Consider the following 13,173-nt stretch of genomic DNA (forward strand, 5'->3'; position numbering starts at 1 on the left):
AAATCGATGCTCTAAAAAATTAAATTATTTGTTCAAGACCACAGACTGAACACCTCTGTCCTGCTCCAGCAAGTGCCAAATCCAAAGATCTTTTCATAACACAACCATCTCCGTTCACTCAAAAAACATAATGGCAACGAGAGAAATATGTTAGGGTAAAAAAAATCTACATTTCAACTTACACTGTCACTCAGACTGATAAATACAACTGCTACTAAATTTTGGTCAAATTATCTTTAAATAAAGTAACCTGCTATGCAGAATTTTAAAAATTTATTATTAAGAAAAATATACATATTTAGGCATAAGAATTTTTTGGTAGAATTTTGTAAATTGATTGATTAATTAATTAATTAATTAATTAATGGCTGTGTTGGGTCCTTGCTGCTGCGCGCGGGCTTTCTCTAGTTGCAGCGAGCGGGGACTACTCTTCGTTGCAGTGCGCGGGCTTCTCGTTGCGGTGTCTTGTTGCGGAGCACGGCCTCTAGGTGTGTGGGCTTCAGTAGTTGTGGCTCACGGGCTCAGTAGTTGTGGCTCGCGGGCTCTAGAGCACAGGCTCAGTGCTTATGGCGCACGGGCTTAGTTGCTCCATGGCATGTAGGATCTTCCCGGGCCAGGGACTGAACCCGTGTCCCCTGCATTGGCAGGTGGATTCTTAACCACTCTGCCACCAGGGAAGTTCCAAGGCATAAGTATTTATGAAAAAAGTTACAGCTAAGTTTTCTCTGTAGAAATCTATTAGGATTATTTTTGAAGCCTGTATCAAAGTTAACATGTTAACTTTATTGTCTATTTCCCTACTCTTAAATTTTTAAAAATTGAGATATAATTCACATACCATACAACTCACCCATTTGAAATACACAATGCAATGGATTTTAGAACATTCACATCACCACAATCTAATTTTAGAGCCTTTCCATCTTCCCCAAAGAAATCCTGTATCCACTGGCTGTCACTCCCCATTTCCCTCTCTCCAGCCCCTAGAAATTACTAATCTACTTTCTGTTTTCATGGGCATGCCTATTTTGTACATTTCATATAAATGAAATTATACACTGTGTGGGGTCTTTTGTGTCTGGCTTCTTTCACTCAGCATGCTTTTAAGGTTCATCCATGTTGTAGGACGTGTCACCACTTCATTCCTTTTTATGGCTCAAAAACATTCCATTTATGGATACACTACATTTTGTTTATCTATTCATCAGCTGATATACATGCTTCAATGTGGGTATGTGCCTAGGAGTGGAATTGCTCGGTCCCATAATAATTCTGTTTAACATCTGAAGTGTGACCAAACTGTTTTCCAAAGCAGCTGTACCATTTTACATTCCTGCTAGCAACACATGTCAGTTCCAGTTTTTCCACAGCCTGTCAACATTTGTTATTATCTCGCTAAAAAGTTATGCCCATCTTAGCGAGTGTGAAGTAATATATTATCTCACTGTGGGTTTTTAAAAAAATTTTTTTATAATTCATTTATTTTTATTATTTATTTATTTATTTTTTATTTTTGGCTGTGTTGGGTCTTTGTTGCTGTGCGCGGGCTTTCTCTAGTTGCGGCGAGCAGGCTTCTCATTGTGGTGGCTTCTCTTGTTGCGGAGCATGGGCTCTAGGCATGCGGGCTTCAGTAGTTGTGGCACACGGGCTCAGCAGTTGTGGCGCACAGGCTTAGTTGCTCTGTGGCATGTGGGATCTTCCCAGACCAGGGCTCGAACCCATGTCCCCTGCGTTGGCAGGTGGATTCTTAACCACTGCGCCACCAGGGAAGTCCCTCTCGGTGTGGTTTTGATTTGCATTTCCTTAATGACTAACAATGTTGAGCATCTTTTCATGTGCTTATTGGCCACCTGTATATCCTCTATGGACAAGTCTATTCAGAGTCTTTCCTGTTAAACAACTGATTTGTCTTTTTATTATTGAGTTGTGAGAGTTTTTTTTTTTTTTCGGTTTGTCTTTTTGTTTGTTTTTAGTATTCAGGGTAAAAGCCCCTTATCAGATATAAGATGTGTAAATAATTTCTCACATTCTGTGAGTTATCTTTTCACTTTCTTGATGGCATAATTTGCAGCACAATGGTTTCTAATTTTTGGTAACATTCAATTTATCTATCTTTTGCTGTTGGTATTATATCTAAGAAGGTTTTGCCTAATCCAAGGTCAGGAAGATTTACTTCTATGTTTTCTTCTACGATTCTCACAGCTTTAGTTTTAAATTGAAGTTATGATCCATGTACATAGTGTACGTAAAGGGTCTAACTTCCTTCTTCTGCATGTAGATATTCATACCCATCTATTTTTGTTTTAAGCTTAATCTAGCTTCTTTAGTCAAGGTTCTTTTGTTGTTAAGTAAGAAAAACTAATTTGAGCAAAATTGTGCAAAAAAAGGGAACTTACTGGAAGACCACTGAGGTATGTTATGGTACAGAAAGATAGCTGGGCCTCCTTGAGTACTGAAATAAGGATCCGGAAAGCTGTTAAGAATCCAGACAGTACTCTCCTTCTGACTTTCACCTTTGCTTCTGCCCATCTATTCGTTTTCTCTCTGAAGACCAGCTTTTTCTGTTTCTCCACACAACGCTGAAGAGAGCTGCACACACGCTCCAAGTCTTCACCATGCCAGTTCAAGAAGATAGTTTTGAAGACCAGCCATCACTCAAACCCAATTCTAAATTCCCAGGAAACTCCAAATAATACAGCTAGAGTCTGTTTTTCATCCCTAGTCCGACTGTATGTGACCAAAAGGATGGACAGCCACAAGCAGGACACCCACAACTTCAGGTTTCAGAGAAAGGGACTCCTGTAAACTGGGCAGAGAACCCCCCAAAAGTGTCCTCTTTGCTTAAAACGTCTTGTGAAAATAGATAATGCAAAGAAAAACAACTTAAGTGAATTCTACTGAAATATTAAAGAACTGTTATAAAAATAATTCAGAAAGTAGAAAATATTCCATATTTTTAATAATCAAAAAAGCTGTAATCTAAAAATCATAATCATTGCCAATCAAGTAATAGTCTTTCCAATCAAAAAGGACAATCATAAGTAGGGCAATCTGTGAGTCTGGTGCTAAATGGGTGATGATTACCCAAAGCCAAAGGCACTGAACTTACTAGCTAAGTGGCAATTCAGGGCCACACAGCTAAAAGATACTTATATTTCAACAGGAAACCCCTTAACTTATAAAAAAGAATGCTTTAAAATGTCTAAGAGGGCTTCCCTGCTGGCGCAGTGGTTAAGAATCTGCCTGCCAATGCAGGGGACATAGGTTCAAGCCCTGGTCTGGGAAGATTCCACATGCCGCGGAGCAACTAAGCAACCCTGTGCGTCACAACTACTGAGCCTGTGCTCTACAACCCGCGAGCTACAACTCCTGAGCCCACGTGCCACAACTACTGAAGCCTGCACGCCTACAGCCTGTGCTCTGCAGTAAGAGAAGCCACCGCAATGAGAAGCCCGTGCACCGCAATGAGGAGTAGCTCCCCGCTCGCCGCAACTAGAGAAAGCCTGCGCGCAGCAATGAAGACCCAATGCAGCCAAAAATAAATAAATAAATTTATTTTAAAAAAAAATTAAAATGTCTAAGAAATTATATACTCTGAGAACTCCAAGATTATGGGATACTTCATTTACAACTTACAGCAACACTTCTTATGAATCAAAGAACTCAGAAAAATCTGAATAAAGTATTTCAAACCAATCACTGTGATACAGTTTGCTTTTTGCTTAAAAGATGACCACATCAAAGCCTCAGAACGCGCCTGAGCCGGACGGGAAGACAACAAAGGACAGCTGTTACCACCATGTGCTCAGCACCAGTGACCTGCCAACCGTGGAGCCAGGAACTCTGCGCTCACAGTGACACTGCCAGGAAGGTACCACTGTCCCCATGTTACGCTGAGCAATATCACACTCAGAAGTTAAGTAATTTCCCCAAGTTCAATCACGCCGTTAAGTGGCAGAGTTGATGGTACTGTCACTTTTGTTACAAAAGATCAGCAGAGTTCAACACGAAACTGGCCCTAGCAAACGACACCAGGGTCCTGTGGCTAATTCTCTCCTTCCTGCTCAGCCATCTAGTCACAGAGAGCAAAGACCCACATCGTTCAAGATGTTCTACGGTCAACAGGGGCAGGTGTCTGTCTCATTCACCACTGTCTGCCCAGCACTTCGTGTCTGACACACAGCAGTTCTCATTGATACCTGTGCACTGAAATACATTTGGAAGGTGATAGCACTTTTATTTAATAAGCTTCCAATCTGCTACTTGGGCGGAACACAGCAAGAATAGTAGTCCACAAATCTAAACTATGACACAAGTTAACTTATCTATGAAACAGAACAGAATCACAGACATAGAGAACAGACTTGTGGTTGCCAAGGGGGAGGGGGTTGGGGGAGGGATGGAGTGGGAGATTGGGGTTAGCAGATGTAAGCTTCTATACAGAGAATGGATAAACAACAAGGTCCTACTGTATAGCACAGCGAACTATATTCAATATCGCCTAATGAACCATAATGGAAAAGAATATTTTTTAAAAAGAATGTATATATATGTATAACTGGATCACTTTGCTGTACAGCAGTAATTAACGCAACACTGTAAATCAACTATACTTCAATAAAAAAAAAAAAAAAGAATAGTAGTCCACAGCCTTCTTCCATTCAATACAACTTTTCCTAGTCATGAACTTGACTCAATATGCAGGCATCTAGCCATAACTCTGTTTCGCTAAGTAGTTTACAATTTCAGCAATGTTTTCTAAGTACCCCTTAATAAACGTTCTCAGGCTAGGATCAAACAGCATAAAGGTGATTTTCTCCAAAATATTAACAGGTTACAGTTCTGCACAGATACATAGATGACAAGGGATAATCTTACTGGGAGTGTTCTTCATGAGCCAGAAACCATCTTTAGCGTCTTACTATGTCCTGACTCCTCTTAGGAAAACGACATAAACCAGCCACAAAACATACGAAGCCATTTCCTCGACTTTCGCAGTAACACATCTATTCAGCTGTAACTTATGCACCAGTCATAGCTTAAGCTAAAGGAAAAGCTTATTAATTTTAATCCGTAACATAATTCCAGGAATACACTGTCATCCTGCAGCCAACTGCTTCCAAAGAAACCAAAAAATTAAATTTTATTTCTACTGCTTAAATTATTTAAGTACCATAATATTCTTATTGAACTCCCCCAAATTAAGATGGGGTCCAAAACAAACACTGTATTTTGACTCAATTTCTTAATATGACATTTTTATTAGCAAATGTTACTATTTTTTAAAATAGATATGTTAATTCTTAGGTCTATTTTCCTTTTTCTTTTGGCCACGCTGTGCAGCATGTGGGATCTTAGTTCCCTGACCAAGGATCAAACCCATGCCCCCTGCAATGGAAGCTCGGAGTCTTAACCACCAGACCGCCAGGGAAGTCCCTCTTAGGTCTATTTTCTAATGATCTTTTCATTACCTAAAACAATCATTTTGGTCCCCTGCCACTAAATGGATATTGAAGAGTTGGCTATGACATTTATATTTCGCATCCTTGATGACAACAAAAATAAAGCAAATTATGCTTTAGCCTATGCTGTGTTAGAAAGAGCAACAGAGGCGCAGAGGCACAGGCTCTAAACCAAGAGAAGGCAATCAGGTCCCATAAATAAAAAGAGGCATTCCACCACTGTCCACAGCTTGACCTTCATTTTATCTCTTTTGGTCTCATCTACTTTCTTTTTCCCTCTTTCTTGAACTCTGAAAATAAATCCTAATGGCACTTAGAGGCACAACTTACTACTTCTGATGTTGCTCTTTCAATCAATATGCAGTTGTGGCAGAATAAAAAATATATTTGCCCCCTGTCCCTGGATCCTGGTGCTGAGCTCCTAAAACCCTGAGAATTTCCTGAATGATGGGGTGTCTTTTATAATTCATCATGGGTCCTTTCCAGCCACACCGGAGCTTATGCTAACAGGGTGATTCACTGTGGGACCCGTAGACAGCTTCAGGACGAGGGCTGGTCCCAGAGGAACTTTCAGCCCCACCCCCTGACCTCCAGGAAGGGACTGGAGGTGGAGTTCAAACACATGGCTAATGACTTTACTCATGCCTCTTTAGTGAAACCCCCCAATAAAACCCTAAACAACAGGGTTCAGGAACTTAGGGGCGGGTGAGCACATCACTGTGCTGGGAAGGCAGTGGGCTTGTGGGGTCACAGAGCTCTGCGCTGCCTCTACCCCACACGTCCCTGTGCATCTCCTTCATTTGGCTGTTCCTGAGTTGCATCCTGTACAATAAAAATGTAATCGTAAGTATAGAGCTTCCCTGAGTTTTGTGTCATTCTCGCAAATATCAAACCTGAGGGGGTTCATGGGAACTCCTGCATTTGCAGTTGGCTGGGCGGAAGTGTGGGTGCCCCAAGGACCCCACCCATATCCACCTGGCGTCTGCAGTGGGGGCAGTCTTGTGGGACTGGGGCCTTAACTGCCGAGTCTGCCCCGAGTGTCAGAATCAAAGGACTGTGACCTTAACTTGTGGGGTCTGAGCCACCTCGGGAAGCTGGTGTCAGAACATCGAGTTGGTATCAGGGAAACTGTTGATGGAAAATGACAGAGTGGTGAACTCTTCTTGGAGATAAAGGATAAAAGAAGATAAAAGTTGCTTCCTTTTCATTTCAAAGTTCGTAATTCCATATTCATTCATTTAGCTAACATTTACAGCACACCTACTCTAGAGCAGGACAAGGGGCTCTGGAAGGTAAGGGCGGCGGCGATACTGCACCGGTGGTCAGGGTGGGCTAGCTCTCAGTGGGCACCGGCAGCCGGCAAGGAAGAGCAGCACGTGGGTGTCTGCCTGATAAACACCCGAGGCAGACGGACGGGCCCCGCACAATGCCCCCAGCAGGAGAGTGTGAGGATGAGCGGGGCGCCGCTGTGGGAAAGAACGCCAGCAAATGAGGTCAGAGTTCAAGAGGGAGGAGATATGGGAACATATGTATGTGTATAACTGATTCACTTTGTTATAAAGCAGAAACTAACACACCACTGTAAAGCAATTATACTCCAATAAAGATGTTAAAAAAAAAAAAAAAAAGAAATGAAGTCAGAGTGGTACCAAGGGCTCAGGTCACTTGGGCTCTGATACATCACTGTGAGTCCTTTGGCTTTTACCCTGAGTGAAAGGGGGCACCAGTGCAGGGCTCTAAGCAGAAAACCTCACTCTGGCTGCTGGGTTCACATGAGACTCTGGGGCAGGCAACTACAGAAACACCAACACTAGTCAGGAAGTTACCAGCATGATATGGGCAAGAGATGACGGCAGCCAGACCAATATGGTAGCAGTAAAGGTAATAATTTTTATCATAAAACTTTTTTACTCCTAAAAATTCCACTATACATCTGTAATAAGTAAGGCACTTTCCTGTGCCTTACTAACCATGGTTCTGATACTACACCTAATATAATAAAGAAACACTCCCAGAATACCACCTAATAATCTATATTCAAATTTCCTCCATTACATCCTTGAAATGTCTTTGTTCAAACAAGATCCAAGCTTCATGCATTGCATTTGTTTTTGTTTTTGAAACTGTGGTAAGAACACTTAACATGAGCTCTGCCCTCTCAAGAGACATTCAAGATCAGAGTACAGTGCTATTAACCACAAGCATAGTGCTGCACAGCAGGCCGTAAGGGCTTATGCATCTCATGCAACTGAAACTTTATACCTGTTGAACAGCAACTCCCCGTTTCCTCCAAATCCTAGCCCCTGGCAGCCACCACTTCTCTCTGCTTCCATGAGTCTGACCACTTCAGACACCTCCCAGAAGTGGAGTGGCGCAGTCTGCCCCCTGGGACTGGCTTTCTCGCGTAGCATGACGTCCTCCGGGGCATCCACGCTCTGCACACGGCAGGTCTTCCAGAAGAACCACGTGATGCGTTTGGTCAGTGTCTTTCTCTCTGGACTCCTGGATCTAGAATAGTCCAACCCATTCCTTTCTTCTCTTGACATTCACTTGCTGAAGAGACCAGGTCAACTGTCCTGTGAAATATCCCACTTTCTGGATTTTCCTGATCCTTTCCTTGTGACTCATTTTAACCTATTCCTCTGTCCTCTGTATTTCTCTGTTATCTGGAAGTTAGATCTAAAGGCTGGATCTAGCTATATTTTAAAAGTGTAGCCTTCAGTATTTCCTGATGGGTTGGATGCAGGATGTGGAGAAAAAGAGAGGTTTCAAGGTCTGAGCAGCGCAAGGCCAGAAACGCCAACAACTGAAATGAGAAGACTTTGAGTGGGTCTGAGCAGAAGACAGGGTTTAGTTCTAGATACGATGACTCTGAGATGTCTTTTAGACCCAACTGGAGATGCTAAGTAGACAATCAGACAAGTCTGCATGTCAGAGGAGAGGTTCACACTGGAGATAAAAATCTGAGCATCATTAGGATATGGATGCCATTTAAGGCTATGAGACTAGGCGAAATCATCGAGGGGGTGAACGCAAACAAAAGAGAAGAGGGGCCAGGCCTGAGTCCTTAAGCTCTGCGTCCTTAGGAGGGAGCACAGGAGGGAAACCAGCACAGGAAATGCAGATCATCCAGTGAGACAGGAGAGAAACCTGGAAGGTCACGGTATCCTGGAGGCCAAATCTTAATAAGTGTCACAAGGAAGCAACAAGCAGATGAGCATCTGTCCTTTGAACGCTGCTGCCAGTCCCGACGAGGACTGAGGACGGGCATCAGCATCAGCAACAAGTGCAGTTCTAACATGATGGTGGGGAAACCCTGACGGAAGTGTATTTAAGGGGGCGGCGGGGAGAACTCTGAGACAGACGCTGCACAGGCAGGAGAACCGGAGCAGTGACTGACAGGAGTGGGATCCTGAGAAGTCTGTTTAAAGATAAATAAGCCTGCTTCCCTGCTAGCGGATATGACCCTGCCGAGCAGGGGAAGCCGTGGGTGTAGCAAAGAGGGGAGAACTGGTAAAGCAAAGATCTTGAGTAGGTGAGAGGCAAAGGGACTCAACAGATAACGTGCAGCCGCTGACTTGACGACAGGACTGCCCCCGGCACAGCTCGAAGGCGGTAACGGGCAGCGAGGCGGCCACACTGATGCCGGCGGGGGCAAACGTAGTCGGGGAGTCAATAGAGATTCTCCTGTATGTGTTTCAACTTTCTCAGAAGTAGGCGGTCCCTTACCTTGGAAGGTAATCAGAGGAGAGAGTGGGGAAGTGGTGCTGAAGGTCTCCAGAAAGGACAGTGGAAGACGGTCACCCGGAAGAGGGGTAGTGAGAGGGCTGGGGAAGTACCAGATGACCAGGGGTTCACACTGGGAAATGTAAAATGAGACGCACCAGCAAGTCTGTGTCTTTTCCAGCTCGGTTCAGCCACATAGGTGAGACGCAGAAGTGGTGGGATATTCGATTTAACCAAGTTGTGGTTTAGCCAAAAAAGTACAAAGAAATAAAAAAGGGGCAGAGGAGCTAAAAATGTACACAGGGAGTGATTATGACTGACCACGGAATTTCGGCTGAATAAGAGGAAAGAAAGAGGTGAAGGTGAAGGACAGTGTTGAGACTCCACCGGCCCTCGAGAACTGAAGGATGGCTGGAGATGTGCGGCCAGAGAGAGAGAGATGGAAAGACAGGAGGCAGTGGTCAGACGGCGGGAGAGAGCAAACCGAGACCACGGAGGGTCGCAGATTACTGGTGATGATAAGCCATGGGGTATGACCTCGAGAATGAGTGGCTGAAACTGGGTAGAGGATGAGACCAAAGGAGATGAGTCAAGGAGTTGACAGGCAAGGGTCTAAAGGACCATATCCAAGTCCCCAGGAATTTCCACAAGGGTGGTGCTGGAAAGAGCAGCAGGACGCCTGGATCCAAAGCTGCTGAGAAAAGAGAGGGATGATGTCGTCAGACTCAAAACTGAGGGGTCTTAGGGAAGATGTGAGGGGAATGGTCTGGAAGCAGCACTGAGGAGGCACCATGCTGAGCCAAGTGGTACATGAAGAAGAAACAGCCTTACTTAGAAGCCTGCAGAGGCAGGGCTGTTACGGGAGAAGAGGGTTCTTTCAGGCCCGAAGTTGATCAGGGCAAAGCAGCGATTGTTCTCTGGCAGGTGTACCATAGGTTCACCAAGAATCACAGGTTTTATAGCATAAACAGTCAATTCAAGTTCTTGTTGTCTCACACAGAACATGCTGTGCTCTCCAAAGTGGGTGCTGCTTTGTAAAAATCTTTACAAAGGCTAATGTTAATTTTCTTCAAACCAAGAAGTAGAAAATAAGAAAGAAAATTCTATAAATTTGAGTTTTGATAATATTAAGAGTCATAGCTCCCTAAAAACTTAAGGCCCCCCTCAAGAAAAGGTTTTCATTTTGTATTTGTTGATATATAGATGTAAAAGGATAAACTACATCTTAAGTGTTTTCAGTGCCTGATCTATCATTAAAAATTACTTCAATGAACAAGAATCTAATCATCCATGGATGCTGTCTGTCCAGTCATTAGACAGTTCAACATAATCAAAATCCTGAAAATATGGGAAAGGAATCTTTGCAATAAATAGTGCAAAAAAAAAGAGACCCTTATCTCATACACAAAAAGTAATAACTCAGAATGTGTCACAGACCTAAATATAAGCATTAAAACTATAATACTTCTGGAGGAAAACACAGGAGAAAATCTTAGAGACCCTGGGTTTGGTAAAGGTTTCTTAATTAAAAAAAAAAAAACCATGGGAACTAAAAAAAATATATTAAATAATAAGTATTTAATAATTAAAACTTTAAAAATATTTGCTCTGCAAAGACACTATTAAGAAAATAAAAAGGGAAGCCACAGGCTGGGAGAAAATATTTTAAAACATACATCTGAGAAAGAACTTGTATTTAGAATATATAAAGAACTCTAAATTTAATAAGATGAAAACAATTCAATTAAAAAATAGGCAAAAACCACAAAACACAAGGAAGGACACTACATAATCATCAAGGGATCAATCCAAGAAGAAAATATAACAATTGTAAACATTTATACACCTAACAGAGAAGCACCTCAATACATAAGGCAAATGCTAACAGCCATAAAAGGGGAAATCGACAGTAACACAGTAATAGTGGGAGACTTTAACACCCCACTTACATCAACGGACAGATCATCCAGACAGAAAATTAATAAGGAAACACAAGCCTTAAACGACACATTAGACCACAGACTTAATTAATATCTATAGGACATTCTATCCGAAAGCAGCAGAATACACTTTCTTCTCAAGTGCACACAGAACATTCTCCAGGATAGATCACATCTTGGGTCACAAACCAAGCCTCGGTAAATTTAAGAAAACTGAAATCGTATCAAGCATCTTTTTCGACCACAACGTTATGAGATTAGAAATCAATTACAGGAAAAAAAACTGTAAAAAACACAAACACATGGAGGCTAAACAATATGCTACTAAATAACCAAGAGATCACTGAAGAAATCAAAGAAGAAATTAAAAACTACCTAGAAACAAATGACAACGAAAACACTATGACCCAAAACCTATGGGATGCAGCAAAAGCAGTTCTAAGAGGGAAGTTTATAGTAATTCAATCTCACCTCAAGAAACAAGAAAAATCTCAAATAAACAATCCAACCTTACACCTAAAGGAACCAGAGAAAGAAGAACAAAGAAAACCCAAAGTCAGTAGAAGGAAAGAAACCATAAAGATCAGAGCAGAAATAAATGAAAGAGAAACGAAAAAAACACTAGCAAAGATCAATAAAACTAAAAGCTGGTTCTCTGAGAAGATAAATGAAATTGATAAACCTTTAGCCAGACCCATCAAGAAAAAAAAGGAGAGGACTCAAATCAATAAAATTAGAAATGAAAAAGGAGAAGTTATAACAGACACCGCAGAAATACAAAGGATCATGAGACTACTACAAGCAACTATATGCCAATAAAATGGACAACCTGGAAGAAATGGACAAATTCTTAGAAAAGTACAACCTTCCAAGACTGAACCAGGAAGAATTAGAAAATATGAACAGACCAACCACAAGTAATGAAATTGAAACTGTGATTAAAAATTTTCCAACAAGCAAAAGTCCAGGACCAGACGGCTTCACAGGTGAATTCTATCAAATATTTAGAGAAGAGCTAACACAGATCCTTCTCAAACTCTTCCAAAAAATTACAAAGGGAGGAACATTCCCAAACTCATTCTATGAGGCCACCATCACCCTGATACCAAAACCAGAAAATGATATCACAAAAAAAGAAAATTACAGGCCAATATCACTGATGAACATAGACGCAAAAATCCTCAACAAAATACTAGCAAAGAGAATCCAACAACACATTAAAAAGATCATACACCATGATCAAGTGAGATTTACCCCAGGGATGCAAGGATTCTTCAATATACGCAAATCAATCAATGTGATACACCATATTAACAAGTTGAATAATAAAAACCATATGATCATGCAGAAAAAGCTTTCGACAAAATTCAACACCCATTTATGATAAAAACTCTCCAGAAAGTGGACATTGATGGAACCTACCTCAACATAATAAAGGCCATATATTACAAACCCATAGCAAACATTCTCAACGGTGAAAAACTGAAAGCATTTCCTCTAAAACAGGGAACAAGACAAGGGCGCCCACGCTTGCCACTATTATTTAACATAGCTTTGGAAGTCCTAGCCACGGCAATCAGAGAAGAAAAAGAAATAAAAGGAATCCAAATTGGCAAAGAAGTAAAACTGTCACTGTTTGTGGATCACATGATACTATACACAGAAAATTCTAAAGATGCCACCAGAAAACTACTAGAGGTAATCAATGAATTTAGTAAAGTTGCAGGATACAAAATTAATACACGGAAATCTCTTGTATTCCTAGACACTAACAATGAAAAATGAGAAAAAGAAATTAAGGAAACAATCCCATTTACCACTGCAACAAAAAGAATAAAATACCTAGGAATAAACCTATCTAACGAGGCAAAAGACCTGTACGCAGAAAACTATAAGATACTGATGAAAGAAATCAAAGACGACACAAACGGATGGAGAGATATACCATGCTCTTGGATTGGAAGAATCAATATTGTGAAAATGACTATAGTACCCAAAGCAATCTACAGATTCAATGCAATCCCTATCAAATTACCAATGGCATT

The 13,173-nt window shown here is 41.5% G+C and overlaps 1 protein-coding gene across 4 annotated transcripts in view; it reads right to left on the reverse strand.

Annotated features, from left to right (window-relative positions):
• HOOK3 (hook microtubule tethering protein 3) overlaps nt 1-13,173 on the reverse strand; it is a 119,087-nt gene that overhangs the window by 90,852 nt on the left and 15,062 nt on the right. The window lies entirely within an intron of this gene.

The sequence above is a fragment of the Balaenoptera ricei genome, chromosome 21 (genome assembly GCF_028023285.1).
Source record: "Balaenoptera ricei isolate mBalRic1 chromosome 21, mBalRic1.hap2, whole genome shotgun sequence".
Classification (NCBI taxonomy): domain Eukaryota; kingdom Metazoa; phylum Chordata; class Mammalia; order Artiodactyla; family Balaenopteridae; genus Balaenoptera; species Balaenoptera ricei.